The following is a 16,408-nucleotide window of genomic DNA, read 5'->3' as shown; positions in this document are numbered from 1 at the left end:
GGGAAAGATCGAAAAGTGTGGAAAATGAGTGCCACATGAATTGAATGAAAGACAGATGGAAAAACGAAAAACCATTTGTCAAATGGTTCAAAGACACGAAAGAAAATCAATTTTACATCGTATTGTTACTGACAATGAAAAATGGATTTATTTTAAGAATCCTGGGTTAATCCGGGACAACCATCAACATCGACTACAAAATCAGATAGATTCGGCAAGAAGACAATGCTCTGTGTTTGGTGGGATCAGAAAGGTGTGGTGTATCATGAGCTTCTAAAACCCGGTGAAAGTGAGAATACTAATCGCTACAGACAACAAATGATCAATTTGAACTATGCATTGATCGAAAAAAGACCAGAATGGACCAGAAGACATGGCAAAGTAAATTTTACACGCCAATGCACCTACACACAAAGCAAACCTGGTTCACGATACAATCACAACACTTGGCTGGGAGATGCTACCCCACCAGACTTGGCCCCTTCCGACTATCATTTGGTTTCATCAGTGGGACACGCAATGGCTGAAGAAAACTTCGATTCCTACGAAGAAATCGAAAATTGGGCGTCTGATTGGCTTGCTTCAAAAGACGAACATTTCTATTGGCGTGGTGTCCACAAATTGCCAGAAAGGTGGTCAAAATGTATAGAAAGCAACGGTCAGTACTTTGAATAAAATGTTTTTACTTTTCAATTCCAAATAAGCGTTCCATTTTCACAAAAAAACGCTCATTTTATACCGGTACACCTGGCATTACGCCACGACTTTATTCCAGGCTACATTTTTTAATCTCTTGTCCGCTAGAGGATTGAGGCTCTGGTTGTTACGTCATTCCTCTCCTCGCTTCCATGCTAGCCCGCGCCGTCCTCTTAGACAGGCCGCAAGGGACCCATGAGGTACGGCGTTAGCCAGTGGACGCGGTGGGTGCTGTGCTTCAAGCGTGCGCCAGTAGGAAATTCGCAGGCACGCCCCGCGCCCATAACGGGCGATCCTCGCGACCTCTAATGTATGGCCGCCCTCTGGCTGGACGGAACAACAGCTGCGCGCCTCCGCAGTCCGGAATGCAGGTGCGTGGGCACGCACGGTGGGCGGACAACGCCTCGAACGGCCTTCGGAGGAAACAAACCGCCAAGGACGGACGCCGACGCGCAAGCGCTCGTTGCGCCGCCACCGACTGGCGATTAGCAGGTGCCAGCAGGGCCTTTTTGTCAACCCCAGAGGAAGTCTGCTTAAACTGACATAAACACAGTGTTCTCTCATATCAGACTTGGCAGGATTAGTTTATAGAAGCTATTCCCCCCCCCCCCCCCCGCCCAAAAAAAAACCCTCCACTGAAGATCCAAATGAATTGGTACACCTGCCCAATGTCGTATAGGGCCCCCGCGAGCAAAACGACGTGGAATGCACTCGACTATTGTTTGAAGTAGTGCTAGAGGGATTGATCCCATGAATCCTGCAGGGCTGTCTATACATCCGTAAGAGTACGAGGGAATGGAGGTTTCTTCTGAACAAAACGTTGCAAGGCATCCCAGATATGATCAATTATGCTCATGTTTGGGGAGTTTGGTGGTCAGTGGAACTGTTTAAACCCGGAAGAGTGGTCGTGGAGCCACTCTGCAGCAATTCTGGTCGTGTGGGGGGTCCTATTTTCCTGCTGGAATTGCACAAGTCAGTCGGAATGCACAATGGAAATGCGTGGATGCAGGTGATCAGAAAGGGTGCTTCCGTACGTGTCACCTGTCAGAGTCGTATCTAGACGTATCAGGGGTCCCATATCACGCTAACTGCACACGCCACACACCATTACAGAGGCATGGATGTGTGTGATGTCCTTAGGTTAGTTAGGTTTAAGTAGTTCTCAGAAGTTAAGTCCCATAGTGCTAAGAGCCACTTTTTTTGTTGTTGTTGTAAGTTCTAGGGGCTGATGACGTCAGAAGTTAAATCCAATAGTACTCAGAGCCATTTTCAGAGCCATTTGAACCATTTGAAGATGCAGAGTATATGGATTCATGAGGTTGTCTCCATACCTGTACACGTCCAGCCACTCGATACAATTTGAAACGAGACTTGTCCAACCAGGCAACATGTTTACAGTCATCAATAATCCAACTTCGGTGTTGACGGGCCCAGGCGAGGTGTAAAGCTTTGTATCGTCCAGTCATCGAGAGCACACGAGTGGGCCTTCGGATCAAAAAGCTCATATCGATGATGTTTCAAAAATGGTTCAAATGTCTCTAAGCACTATGGGACTTAACATCTGAGGTCATCAGTCCCCTAGACTTAGAACTACTCAAACCTAACTAACTAAGGACGTCACACACAAGCATGCCCGAAGCAGGATTCGAACCGCGACCGTAGCAGCAGCGCAGTTCCGGGCTGAAGCGCCTAGAACCGTTCGGCCACAACAGCTGGAGATGATGTTTCGTTGAATGGTTCGCACGCTGACACTTGTTGATAGCCCGGCATTGAAATCTTCAGAAATTTGCGGAAGGGTTGCACTTCTGTCACGTTGAACGATTCTCTTCACTCGTCGTTGGATCAGTTTTTGCTGGATCTTTTTCCGGCCGCGGCGATTCCAGAGATTGTATGTTTTACCGGATTCCTGATATTCACGGTACACTAGTGAAATGGTCGTACGGGAAAATCCCCACTTCATCGCTACGTCAGAGATTACGTCCCATCGCTCGTGCACTGATTTTAACATCACGTTCAAACTGACTGAAATCTTGACAACCTGCCATTGCAGCAGCAATAACCGATCTAACAACTGCGCCAGATACTTGTCTTATATACGTTTGCTGACCGCAGCGCCGTATTTTGCCTGTTTACATAACTCTGTATTTGAGTACGCAAGGCTATACCAGTTTCTTTGCCGCGTCAGTGTATTACGTCATTGTGAATGAGAGGTCGTTCTGTCGTCAAAAAAGTTAGCAAATCTAGGAATAATTTCTAAAGCAGTTAACAGATACGAAAACCTTAACCACATGAAGAAAGCTGCATAAAATTAACACTCTCAAGAGAATTTTTTATTGACAAGTGATGCGACATGTAGTTTATCTTATAGGAGTATAAGATAACAAACTGAGACCAAATGAAACAAACGTATCACAGTAAATTGTGGCCACTCACAACAGTACACAATGTACCCTTCTCTGGCAGCAACGCAGGCGTGTATTGCCACATGCAAACGATCATAAAGATGCCTAACGACATCCTGTGGTATATTGTCCCAAGCATCTTGCGCCTTCTGTTGAAATTTTGCGATAGTTCTTGGAGACCCTGGAGAACGAATAAGTTTCCGCTTCAACAAGTCCCACTGACAAGAGAGCTGATGATTATGCGGCTGGGGAAATTATCATACACTACGAAGAGCGCATTACTCTGCAGTATTTATATGTGGCCGTCCATTGTCCTTCTGAAAAAGCTGATCTTCCTATCACGAAACAGCTATAGTAGAGCAAGCACTGATTACTTTGCCTTGCAGAAACACCAAATGTGACTGCGAGTTTACCCGATGGCCCCTGACACCATCAAGCCTTATATTAGACCTCTGTGTCTTGGGCGGATGTACTCTGGTATAGGGCGCTCACCAGGTCTACGCTGTACACACGTACGTCCGTCACATGCACACAGACAGAATCTACCCTCACCAATGAAGACTACAGAGCGCCCTTTTACTCTCCAGTCAACTCTTTCACGGCACCAGAGCACCCAGGCTTGACAATATCGTGGTAGCGGAGCTAGAGGCATAACATGATCTTAATCCTGCTGTAATCACATGGTTCTCAATGGTCCCCGATGAGGCCGCAGGTGCAACACATTGCCCAGATTTCGTACCTGGATGATGTTCGGCCAGGCATGCTGCTCTCACACTGCGTCGACCTTTACGGGCTTCTGTACTACGTGGACGTTCATAACCCGATCTACAGTTTTGGAAGAGTTGAAAGCAGCGACATATCACCAATAAAATGTGCTCATAAAGTGTAGCAATCCGAGGATATGTCCATCCAGCTTCCAGCAGGCTCACAGGGTGACGCCGTTCAAATGTCTGAAGCTGGTCAACAGCACTACATACTCGCCGGTTATATCTTTAACTTTTCATTATTGGGTAGCTTGTGAAGTGATTCCTATGCTGCAAGAGTGCCTGGGTTGGCTGACAGCGGATATGAGCCAAATGCCGGCCACTTCACCCTCTCTTCACATGATGTGTGAACTTAAGCTGACAAGGTGACGCCAGGGCTAAGCACCGCTGACGCTGTCAGACAATGAACTGTATAGGACGAAACCAGTCACGGGAACGTAATCGGTCACGTGGACACTGCGGTGAGCTTAGGAGCATGGGCGAATGAAATTCAGTCGGCCTCTTCTCGACCAGCTTTCGGACTGATCAGACCTACCTTCCGCTCGTCTCCGGCCATGAGGCCGCCATCTTCTACTAAAGATTCCTCACTTCATTTACGTATCCCTTAAGGACTGACAACAAACACTATCACGATTCATTTTCAGGAATAAACGTTGGCATTTCTAATTTCACACTCCACAACCATTGCTCCTCAGGTGCATCCCGTCGGCCAAACCTTTATGCACTTGTACAGTCGCACCCCAGGATTAACGCTGGAAACACTTTTCATCTCTAAACTCAGAACAATTACTGCTTGCAGAGTCAAAACAAACAGTGAACACAGAGGCCTCCCGAGTGCCATCTGTTCCCTTATAAGAGGTCCATGACTAAGGAATTTGTTGCTAGCGCACTCGAGCAGATGTAATTTCGATGGATTGCTCACGCGCTGCCTGCGATATGTATGCTATAAGACAATCTCAGACCAAAGAGCAGTGTTGACTGCAATAGGAATTGTGTGTCAGTAGGAGTAAGAAGTAGCTAGGAGTCTGGTGCATGGAGTCGGTTGGACCGGTCGTGGGGAGCGATGGCGGTGCCTGAGCGATGTAGTATAAGGTAAAAGCACCCTCGTGCATATGTCCTATTATTATATCAAGTCCCATGTAAATGTTTTTAAAAAATCTCTTAATAATAATCTTTCTTATAAAAAATTAACTTTTGACAATCATTCATCTCAATTTAAAGAATTTACTAATTTCTCCAATCCATGGTCATCCCGATTATTGTAAAGGAAAAAAGTTAGTTGTTCTTTTTATACATGACAAGCATTGCACTTGGATGTGCCAGAAAAATTTCTTATAGGAGCAGATATATACGCGTTATCCGTCAAGAATAGCTTTGAAAACTGTAGGTACTTACGGACTATAACTAATCAAGGCGGAACTTGTGAAGATGGCTTGAGAAATAGACTGCACTCAGGAAGGAGGGGAATATCAAATTTTAACACCCTTGCGGTCCAAAAAAATCAGATTAACAACGAAACATGATACATGTCAAAACTATATTGAGCCAGTTAGCATATATGGTTTGGAGTGCTAGGTAATTATGGACAAGAGCTGCAAAAGGATCGAAGCTGTAGGAATCGAGTTTCTAAGACGAGCATCAAGGATCTCCCGTTGGTACATTAACCAAGTGAGAATATAAGGGAAATAACACAAGAGGATGATATCATAACGGATGAAAGAGAACGCAGAAAACTTTTTTGGCTTGGATACTTATTATAAGATAGAATAGCCAAGAATATATCTGAACACAGGCCGACAATCAGAAGGTCAGAGGACCGTCAATTAAACGGATTAAAGAAAGACGAAGGAGTACAACCAATAGAAATTTGACCGCTGAAGACGTCCAAATGGAGGCTGAGATGCGGGATGCGGTGGAGTTAGTAGGATACCCCCTACTGATTATAACTGACATTTCACTACCTGAGCAGCCACCGTGACAAACAAATGGCCCTACAATGAAGCTTCGTGGAAACATTTGGAAGGATACACCGAAGAGTGTGTACTCAATTATTTGCTGGATGTATTCCAGTAACTATCTTCTTCTACAGTTTTTACCCATTACGGCTCCCTCCAGTAGCGTGGAAGTTGTTCCCTGTTACCTTAACAGATGTCCTATCACCCTGCCCCTTCTTCTTCTTCTCAGTGTTTTGCATATAGTCCTTTGCTCTTCGATTCTGCGCAGTCACTTTTCTTACTTTATAGGTCCTAATTTTCAACATTTGTCTCTAGCACCACATGTCAAATGCTTCCATTCTCTTCTGTTCCGGGTTTTCCACAGTCCGTATTTCACTACCATACCATTCTCATCTCCAAATGCACATTCTCTCTTCATTGAGGTAAGAATTTTCAATTTACTCAGAACGAATTTTCAGGGCCATGACGCAGCACTGCTGACGTCCAAATTTACCAGTTTAGATGGCTCAAATGGCTCTGAGCACCATGGGCTTAACATCTATGGTCATCAGTCCCCTAGAACTTAGAACTACTTAAACCTAACTAACCTAAGGACATCACACAACACCCAGCCATCACGAGACAGAGAAAATCCCTGACCCCGCCGGGAATCGAACCCGGGAGCCCGGGCGTGGAAAGCGAGAACGCTACCGCACGACCACGAGATGCGGGCTTACCAGTTTAGATTCACAGTCAGTTAATTATTGAAAGGTTATATAAGTGAACCATAATTTTATTGAGATGTTAGTCACGTTATTATTGCGAGGTTACGGAATGATATATAATTATTTTATCTGTCGGGAGGTTACACGCTGATGACCGTGACAAAAGAATCACTAGCACTACAACAATCCTCCCCCCCCCCCCACTTCCCCCGGTATGTTCATACGCATACTATACCCTGGTGCCACTGAACACAAAAACTCTTGAGGGTGTTCAGTTTTTTCCGGCAACAGATCGAATGGTCGCTATCGATCTCGGATTTCTCGAAAGAGCTGCGCATTGAAAAGAAGTATATTACAAGAGTATAAGTGACATACAGTGGTCATATTCCTTGCCGCAGATGCGCCACACAACTCCCGAGGGCCTGATGCGTCGCAGAAGGAGTCACCTTATTCCGCAGACGACAGCAGTAGGGAAAGAGACGGAGGCTGCAGAGGTGGTGGCAGCGGAGCCCGCAGATCGAGTTTTGCACAGCGCGCCGCGGTAGCAAACTTTCCCCATCAAGGGCAGCAGGGCACAGGGCGCAGGACGAAGGGCGGCGCAGGGCCGCGGTGGTCCAAGACAGGCCGGCGTCGGCGTCGGCGTCCGCACGGCCCGGTAACTCAATCCCGGCGCCCCAAGTTGCCGGCAGCAATAAGGGCGCGAGTCGCGCTGTGCAACCGTTGTGGTGGCAGCCCTGCCGGCGGCACTGGAGGGTGCTTACCCGCTCTCGGCTGTTTGTGCCTCCGGTGCTTTGCTTTGAGCCCGTTCTACGCACCTGCCAGCGCGCCGAGGCGCCCGTAAGCGCTTTTGGCACACAGGGCCGCCACTGCGCCCGTTCGCCGCTCTCGCCCGCTGTTTGTGCGCACACCGGCCGTACAGCACGCTCTAATGGCAACACGGCTATACAGCTGCAGTAACTATTTGTGCCGCGGTCTTTTGTTAGTGACGAGTTCGTTTATTCTGCGTGCAGTAACAACTCTGACTTGCACATACAACGTAGGTCGCTACTGTAAACCTCTTGTAATTTAGAGACGCCAAACCGGTCAGCTGTCTCCCTAACTGCAGACTGCTAACGAAAATCCGAGCATAGGTTCCGAGATATGTGAATGCCAAGAAGACTTCTTAATTAATAAAATGCAGTACCTTGCCTTTGACGACAAAAAATGGTTCAAACGGCTCTGAGCACTATGGGACTTGACTTCTGAGGTCATCAGTCCCCTACAACTTAAAACTACTTAACCCTATCTAACCTAAGGACAGCACACACATCCATCTCAGAGGCGAAATTCGAACCTGCGACGGTAGCGGCCACGCGGTTCCAGACTGAAGCGCCTAGAACCGCTCTGACACTCCGGCCGGCACCTTTGAGGGCAGATATTCATCAGAGACAAAGGTATCGTCAGGAGTGCCCCAGAGAAGTGTGATAGGAACGCTGTTGTTCTCTTTATACTCGTACATAAATGATCTGACGGAAAAGTTATCTGATGAGTGATGACGATCCAGCGCACGGGAAAATGATGTCGCTGAGTGATTGCAGGAGGATACAAGATGACTTACGTACAGTATCTATTTTGTCTGATGAATAGCAGCTTGCTCTAAATATGGAAAATGTAAAATGTGAGTTAATACAGATGAGCAGGAAAAACATTGCTTTGCTACTGGAGGAGAAGGAGATTAGCTTTTAACGCGCCGTCGACAACGAGGTCATTAGAGACGGAGCATAAGCTCGGATTAGGGAAGGATGGAGAAGGAAATAGACCGTGTCCTTTCAAAAGAACCATCCTGGCATTTGCCTAAACGATTTAGGAAAATCACGGAAAACCTAAATCAGGATGGCCGGAGACGGGTTTGAACCGTCGTCCTCCCGAATGCGAGTCCAGAGTGCCAACCACTGCGCCACCCAGCATGGTCTCAGAAACTCACAGGGCAATAATGTGAAATAAGATCAATGTTTCCGTACGAGGTCCACAACAAATAGAATTACATAGAAAATTGTCATTATTATTATGTGTCCAACATGATGATGACGATGATGATGATGAGTCCCATACTCCGTTTACCGAGCGTAGGGGAGCGACGCGGGAGACCCGCGCCGCCATACTAGGCAAGGTCCTAGTGGAGGTGGTTTGCCATTGCCTTCCTCCGACCGTAATGGGGATGATTGATGATGATGATGAAGACGACACAAACACCCAGTCATCACGAGGCAGGTGAAAAATCCCTGACCCCGCCGGGAATCGAACCCGGGACCCCGTGCTCGGGAAGCGAGAACGCTACCGCGAGACCACTAGCTGCGGACGTGTCCAACATACCATATGTGTCCAACATATGGATTGGTATTTTACTAAATAACCAAATGATCTGTGAGGTGCATACTTTTAATTAGACGAATCATGTTTTCAAAAAATTACATCCAAATCTAATAAAGTTGGTTGAGTAGTGTATCGAGAGCCGTAAAGTGACGAGAAAAGAAAATATGTGACTGCCGTCTAACGTGGGTTACAATCTGCGACAGAAAGCGTTCCAGTTATGCACTAGTGACCACTTCAGGCGGGAAGAGACCGCGCCCACGAAGCTGAGGGGGCACGGCGAGCAACAGCTGCTCGAGAAACCTATAAAAGGCGGAATATTAATCAGAAGTGCCAGGTTTTACGCGCTATAAAACGATTGGACGGCCCTCTTGAATATGGAGGAGCCGGAAGGAAACGATCCGTCGAAATGGCACCTCGGGCCAGCGCAAATTTACTGGAGTCCGTCGACGAAGTGAGAACCACTTCACTGCTCTCGGACGTCAGCAGGATATTAAAAATTTTAAAAATACAATGCGAGGTGCGTGCTAAATGCCAAACTGCGAGGAAACTGAAACCGGATTTATGGATTCAGAATGCTACCTCTGGTCCTCCGGGCAGAAAATAACTCAAATCCAAAGAACTGGAGCTAACAGGGCACAGGTTGCGCACTATGTTCATATTTGGGAAGACCCCTGTTCAAATCTCTGGTACGCCATCCAGACTTATTCTTCCATCGGTTCCCTGAATTACCTCAGGTGAATGTAGAAAAACTTCCCTCAAAGAAGACACGACTAAATTTTTCCACTTGCTTTGTCTGAAAATGTGATCCTTATCTAGAGACCTCGGCGCCTAAGGGACATTAAACCCAAAGTATTTGGGAAAAAATAATAATATATTCTTGATGTAGCAGTGATGTAACAGCAAGTTTTCCTAGGCGCAACCAAACGGGAATGTTTACAGTATTTTATTGGACCGATAAAAAAATGAGGAGGTTCTACACAGAATTGTCAAAAAAGGAATATCTGGAAAGCACTGACGGGAAATCCGCGCGGGATTAGCCGAGCGGTCTGAGGCGCTGCAGCCATGGACTGTGAGGCTGGTCCCGGCGGAGGTTCGAGTCCTCACTCGGGCATGGTTGTGTGTGTTTGTCCTTAGTATAATTCAGGTTAAGTAGTGTGTAAGCTTAGGGACTGATGATCTTAGCAGTTAAGTCCCATAAAATTTCACACATTTTTTGAACTGACGGCAAGAAGGGATGGAACGAAAAGGCGTGTGTTATGGCAGCAGGAAATTAAGCCCTTATGGTACTGGTGGAAGCTTTAGAGGTTAAGAATTGTAGGGATAAAAAGAGAATGGAATACACACAACAAATAACTGAGGATGTAGAGCGCAAGTGCTCCTGTGAGATGAAGAAGTTGGCTGAGGAGAAGAATTCGTGGCGGGCCGATTTGATCAATTAGAAGACTGCTCACTCAAAATAAAAGTCATACACACACTACATCTATACGAGCTACGCCTTCCAACTACATAGTCGCAGCTCTGCCTTAGACATAAGTCATAGTGTTGTACCAATTTTCCAATACCCCATCACAGAAGGTAGCCCGCCTGTGCTTTCCGTTAATTTTCTACGGCGGACTGCAGCTCGTTGTCTGTTTGGTTTGGTTTTGTTTTGCTTTAGGGCGCAAAAAACAATTGAGGTTATACGCGCCCATGTCAAAACTATAAAACACAAAGAGAGAGAGGAGCTATAAAACGACTATACGTCAGTCCCTATTGACATAACAGAAGACAGCTGAAAACAGGGCTGTGGAGAAAGTGCTAAAAAAATACACTATACAGAAACGGAGGTTCAAAACTAAAAATTAAATGGCCTTCGCGATATTGCTTTCACGGATAAAAAGTAAAACGCGGTCAACAGCCAGCTCGACATTTGCTAACTCAGACGGAAAACTCAGGCGGGAACGTAAACAGTTAAAAAGTGGGCATTCCCTCAGGAAGTGGCGGACGTTAAAACTTCCGTGAAATGTGTACAATGTGGTGGGGTGAAATAGTTGGTGCGGCGTGATTATCAGTGCCACATACCAGAGTGACGGCCGGAAACTCAAACAAAGCTAAGTCTTACACGTTTCAACTTATCCACTGGAGATACTACCCAGAGCATACTTAGTCGTCGCCGTCCTGAGAAAGAGTAAAACTAATCTGCCCCGTCGCTGGGGTCTACTCAGAAACCCGGAAGGACTCAGAGAGCGAAAGCTGTCTCTACCTGTACCAGTCTCACAGTGGTGCTGACCAGTTGCCACTAATGCCTCTGTGACCCAACGTATCCGTATCCAAAGCTCCACACAAAAGTTAGCTAAACTGCCCTTAACATTCTAGGAAACTTCCTGGCAACTAAGAAAACCGGAAGTACCAACTACAAGGAAGACACACGTTTATAGTAGCAGACAACATTGGCGACGGGAAAGATATGACAGGAATAGATGATAATGGATCACACAGATACATACAGAACATAGTTATGAATTTGAAACTGAAAAAGACATTCTCCTTTGGCACTGAAATGCCGCTGAGAAATGTCGCTGAAATATGGCGCACTCTCTCGCCCTTCTTTCTCTCCAAGCATAGCGGTTTCCAACATTTGATTCGTTAAGAATTGTAGCTAAACCGAAGGTTGCTTTCCAAGGTCAAGGGAACGGCTCACATGGAGACGTTTCAAGGTACTGTATCGATTTGGTTAAGAAAGAAATTTATGACGCAACTTGGCTAAAAGAAGATTCAAAAAATGGCTCTAAGCACTATAGGACTCAACATCTGAGGTCACCAGTCCCTTAGACTTAGAAATTACTTAAACCTAACTAACCTACGGACATCACACACATCCATGCCCGAGGCAGGATTCGAACCTGTGACCGTAGCAGGCGCGCGGTTTCGGACTGAAGCACCTAGAGCCGTTCGGCCACCGCGGCCGACGCTAAAAGAAGGGATCGGTTGATAGGATGCATCCTGACGCATCTACGAAACCGTGTTTGGTAATGGAGGGAAGTTTGTGTGGGTGGGATGTAAACATTCTACAGGAACCCGAAGGCTTGAATACAGTATGCAAATTTAAACAGATGTATGTTGCAATAGTTACGAAGAGAGAAGGTCGATTTGCTCCAGATAGATGACTGAATTCAGAATATATTCCAGAATCTTACCAGAGAGAGGCGTGGTTGATACAGTGGAGTAGTTCGCTGTTCGTGTGTTGCCAACTATTGCAATTTCGAAGAAGTGTTAGATGGTATCTCTCGCGAAGCTTGCAAGTAAATCACGCGCCCTGTTTATGCGTTGGCTGCTAGCCTGCAGCACGTGTGTGCGCACGCATGTGGTGCAACGTTGCAGCTGCCGCCCGTTCGCTAAGCCGGTATGTAGTAGCTGTAGGGGGATTTGTTCCACTCTCAGTGGACTCTCGACACGTCGACCTATTACCGTGTGCTAGTTCGACCCGTCACTACCACGTAGCGTGCAGTGAGTATTCAACGCCAATTTCATCACAGAACAGCAGATGTTACATCGAGCGCCTAAGTTTTTCCATTTCTTAATCACCTTAATTAGTGACATAACATTACACCATCTGTCTTTTATATTGCGGTTCTAGGTAACGTCACGTTAAAACTGGGGATTTTCAGCATGAAGATCATTCCGAAATAATCACAAATAGAAAATAAAACAAGATGTGCATGGGTTTGCACCCTAGTGAAAATGTCTGGGTCTCCTTATAAAAATGCTCCAGATTTTAATGGACGCCTCCACCCAACTTAACTGACATAAATGAAATGATGGGGCAGGTATAGGTAAAATTATGGTTTCTCCAACATTAATTACTTTTTCACCAGGGGAACAACTCGAAATTGTTACAGAGCCACGTATACACAGAGAGAGCAAGGTGATACTAAATTTTTATTCAATATGTGTAAAGAAACATTCGAATGCTCGTAAAGATGAATGACAGCAGTGAGTGGAAAATTCTTCTTCTTTTTCTTCTTTCTCTCTCTCTTTCTCTGTCTCCCCCGTTTCCTGTGATTTCTCTTCGTCGTCTTTCTCTGCTCCAAAACTCATTCTGACGAGAGTAAAGTGTATCACTTGCTTAAATCGCTCGTCCATTATTATCTAGTCGTGGTGGTAGGTATGTAAATGTCATTAGAACAAGATGGGAAGAGATGAATGGCAATATTAAAGCTGTTCCGGGAAACAGAACAAGGTTTCTGGAGGAGGCAGGTTAGTTGTACTTGTACTACAGTACCTACAACTAAATTCTGAGGCTTGAGAAACGAGAGTATGAGGAAAAAATATATGTACATGTAAAGAGATGAATTTGCACTAGTTATTATTGACGATGTTCTTGACTCCGATTGTGAGCATACAGCCGAGCAGTAGTTGGATACTACACGCCGTACCTATCCACAAAAGAAAACAACAATGCAATAACGATCAAGGCTAGATACTGGTAGTTTATGTTTTCAGTAGACTTTTATCCATTTTACATCTCTTTGATGACATTATGTATTTCCTTAAAAAAAACGTACGATGTAATTTATCGACTCCTTTCATAATTGAATTCGTTTGTTCTATGGTGTTTTTATTTATAGCTTTAACAATACGGTTCTGTTCCTGAGCTCGAAGACGTTCATACTATTTCATTTTAAGACTCTTCGAACGCCATGAGGCTTTTTTCTTGTGACGCGTGCAGAACTATTTTGATGTGTTATTTCTGCTGGTACGGTAACATCTGGATTACACTTCTTCCGTTCCAGATCTGGGACATCACATCTTTGACTGCAAAATGTTCAAATGGATCCGAGTACTATGGGACTTAACATCTGAGGTCATCAGTCCCTTAGACTTATAATTACTTAAACCTGACTAACCTAAGGACATCACACACATCCATGCCCGAGGCAGGATGCAAACCTGCGACCGTAGCAGCAGCGCGGTTCCCGACTGAAGCGCCTAGAACCGCTCGGCCACAGCGGCCGGCTTTGCCTGTATTATCTTACATCATTCGACGGAAATGTGATACGATAGAACAAAATTAATAGAATATAGTGGAAATAAATCAAACAATGCTGAGGAAATTACGCAAGGGAAATGACAGACTACACGTAGTGGACGAGTTCTGCTTCGTGGACAGCAAAGTAAGTGACGGTGGCCGAAGTAGCGAGAATATAAAATAGAGATTAGCAATAGCAATAAAAGCATTTGTGAAAAACAGAAATAGAAATTTAAGTTGTCGGAAGTATTTTCTGGATGTGTTTGATTTAGTTTGGCTCTGTTCGGAGTGAAACGTGGAAGATTAACAGTTCAGATGAGGAAAGAGTGTAAGCTTTACAAATTTGGTGCAACAGAAGAATGCTGAAGACTCGATCGGTAGATCAGTTAACTAATGAGGAGGTACTGAGTCAAATTGGGGGAAACGAAATTAATGCGCAACTAGATTAAAAGAACGTATCAGATGACAGGACACCGATAAATAGTCAGTTTGATAAAGGAGGGAAGCGCGAAGGGTAAAATTTATGGAGGGAGGACAAGGGTTGAATACAGTAAGTGGATTCAAGTGGATGTATGTTGCAGTACCTAGTGGGGCCTGCACAGTGTGGGAGGGAAGCAGCAAACTAGTCTTCGGGCTGAAGACCACAACAGCGTGATGCCGCACCTGTAGTTTCGGTTAATTACTGGGAATAACGCTAAATACTGATGTCAATACAGGTTGGTTCAATATAAAGAAACTTCCCGTTGCATTTTTATCAGAGACGTCACTACACATTGATTTTTCCACACTGCTGACAAATGGAAGCATATAATGTAAACCCATTTGCCTTCTGTGTCCAGCAAGTAACTGCGACGAATGTGTCAATCTCGTACGATAGGGAGACTGTACACAACGGGAACAGCAGGAGCGAACAGCTTACGTGTCCATCCTTGAGCTGCGTCGAAGTGTCCTATCAAACGTGCGGAGTTTCGGCGAAGAAGCAGGGCGGGGGGGATGGAGAGAATAGAGGAGAAGACTACGTGTAAATAAAACATGGGCAGCGTGTTCGGCACCTGCAGCGGGGGCGGCGAGGCGCGGGTTCGTTTCCGGCGCGCGGCGTAGCCGGCCGCCGCTTTACGGTCGCCTCACGTCGCTGGGGGCGGGAGGGGGCAGGGTGCATTATTCAGGGGGCACTAAACCCGCCTCTTGCCCCCGCCGTACGCACACCGCTTCCGGCCGTACACGCCTTCCGCCCTCCGGACCAACGGTGAACGACCCCGAGAGCGCACGATGCGGCCGGCCACCAATACCGTGGCGGAGTGCGTCCACATACGCTTTTGTTGACGGAAAAAAACGGTTGACCAGCCAGGTGACCACACAAAAGCGATCGCCCAACTATGTCATCTCACAACGCTTTGCCCACACTTTATGCGAGGGTCATACCGAAAGTATTGGGCTATCCATTGTTGTTGTCGACGACTGCTGCAGCTCTGCATTCTAGTCTATCCTGTACAAGCCTTTTCATCTCTGCGTAGCAACGTAGATAAATTTCAACGAACTTACCGTTTTCAAGCCTTTTGCCCTTTCTACAATATTTACCCGTCTTACACTTTTCTCCCTTATCAAACTGAAAATTTCTTTTAAGTAAAATAGTTAAAAGAGTCTGCCACTTGTTTGTTTTCCCACTACGCGTTTCGATCATTCACAGCATAATGTTCAGGTAACATTTGTGTTGTTACACTCCATGTGTTAGTGCAGAACATAAACGGCTTTTCACAGCAACAAATGGCTCTGAGCACTATGGGACTTAACTTCTGAGGTCATCAGTTCCCTAGAACTTAGAACTACTTAAACCTAACCTAAGGACATCACACACATCCATGCCCGAGGCAGGATTCGAACCTGCGACCGTAGCGGTCGCGCGGTTTCAGACTGTAGCGCCTAGAACCGCTCGTCCACTCAGGTCGGCTCACAGCAACAGATCAAGCGCAGAACAGATTATGTTTCGTTTTTTGCTGGTGATAAAATCGGTTTTTTGAGGAAAGGTGCTGTTAAAAGTTAAAAAAAAAACAAGAATTTTTGCCAGAAAAACGTACAAATTCACTTATTTTAACTTTAAAGCGCCTTTTTTGGATGAAGTAAATTTGTAAAAGTGAATAAGTACAGGGAGTGTCCACATGAAAAGGTGTGAAACGTCGTAAGAACCAAAGCCCTTGAAATATGCATATTCCGCTTTGGGAAAATGCAGTGAGACATCAAGGGACATGAATGTGTTGTGTCATCTCCCCCTAAAAAATTCAGAGCTGTGCCCTCAGCAGGGAAGGGTGTCGCTCACCGTCTGTTTCGATGCCCGAGGTCCGACACTCATCGAATTCCTCGAGCGCGGAAAACCCATTAACAGTAACGTGTACTGTAAGACACTCCGTAGCAAGTCCGTCAAGAGCAAAAGCCTTGGTTTGCTCATGGAGGAAGTGATTCTGCTCCACGAGGATGCGCGTTCACGCGTCTCCAAGGTCACACAAAGCGTAAAGGCCAACTTCAATAGGAG

The sequence above is a fragment of the Schistocerca gregaria genome, chromosome 4, assembly GCF_023897955.1.
Source record: "Schistocerca gregaria isolate iqSchGreg1 chromosome 4, iqSchGreg1.2, whole genome shotgun sequence".
Lineage (NCBI taxonomy): Eukaryota > Metazoa > Arthropoda > Insecta > Orthoptera > Acrididae > Schistocerca > Schistocerca gregaria.
This window is presented reverse-complemented; position numbering follows the sequence as displayed.